The sequence below is a fragment of the Galeopterus variegatus genome, unplaced genomic scaffold (genome assembly GCF_000696425.1).
Source record: "Galeopterus variegatus unplaced genomic scaffold, G_variegatus-3.0.2 Scaffold5222, whole genome shotgun sequence".
NCBI classification, from domain to species: Eukaryota; Metazoa; Chordata; class Mammalia; order Dermoptera; family Cynocephalidae; genus Galeopterus; species Galeopterus variegatus.
The window spans coordinates 149,239-150,388 of record NW_007731333.1 but is presented as its reverse complement, the minus strand read 5'-3'; positions in this window follow the sequence as shown (position 1 = coordinate 150,388).

Here is a 1,150-nt window from a genome sequence, read left to right as displayed (position 1 = left end):
AAAAAAAAAGACAAAAAAAAAAAAAAATTGATGTATCAATAAATATAAAAGAAACTCCCCCCTACTCTCCCCCACTCTCTGTCCCCAACCAAGGCACAGATAGTTGAATGTGAGCTCTAACAAATGTTTGCACTAGATTTATTGCTTATGTAAGTTTTTTCAGGAAATAATAAGACAAGTGCAATCTGGCCTATTTTACAAGGCTGATATAATCTCAATTCCAAAACCAGACAAAAAATTAAAAAGTACTTAGTTTTGATTAAAATATGGTCTAATCAAATCTAAAACCATATTTAAAAAATATGATCAAGTAGGGATTTCCCCAAAAATGTAAAGATGATTCAATATAAAAATCCAACAATGAAATAACCCGTTCTGATAGATTAAGGGAGAAACATTTTATAATTATTACAATCCACGTACAAAAAGCATTTCATGAGATTTAAAACTTATTTGTGATAAAAACTCTTCACAGACTAGTGGAAAGGAGTTCCCTTAAATTGATTAAAAGTATATTTCAAAAACCTGTGGTAAGTATTATACCTAATAGAGAAATGTTAGATGTATTACATTTAAGATCAGGAACAAGACAAAAATCCCTGTGTTAGAGTACTGGAGGTCCTGGCCCATATAAAATTGATATGAAGATTTAGGAAAAGAAATAAAACTACCATTATTTTCAGGTGATATAACCACTTACCTAAAACAATCCAACTATCACAGCATACAAACTATTTGAATTAGCAAAGCAATTTAGTAAATTTAAGGACATGAGATTAAACTTCAAATAGCAATAGAATTTTTCTATACTAGTACCTAATTGATATAATAAAAATTAAGATAGCATTCACAATAGCAACCAAATCCATAAACTATTTAGGAATTAACTTATGCAAGAAGATATAAACTTTCAAGCTTTAATTAAGAACATTGAAAACTATATAAATAAATGAAGAGACATTTATTTGGATGTAATGACATTATTGTAAAGATACTCACAGAATTTATCTTTAAATTGAATGACACACCATTCACCATTCCAGCTGGACTTTAAAAAGAACTTGCCAAATCTCTTTAAAATTTATTTGGCGATATAGTCCCATTTGTTTATTTTTCCTTTGGTTGCCCGTGCTTTTGGGGTCATATTCAT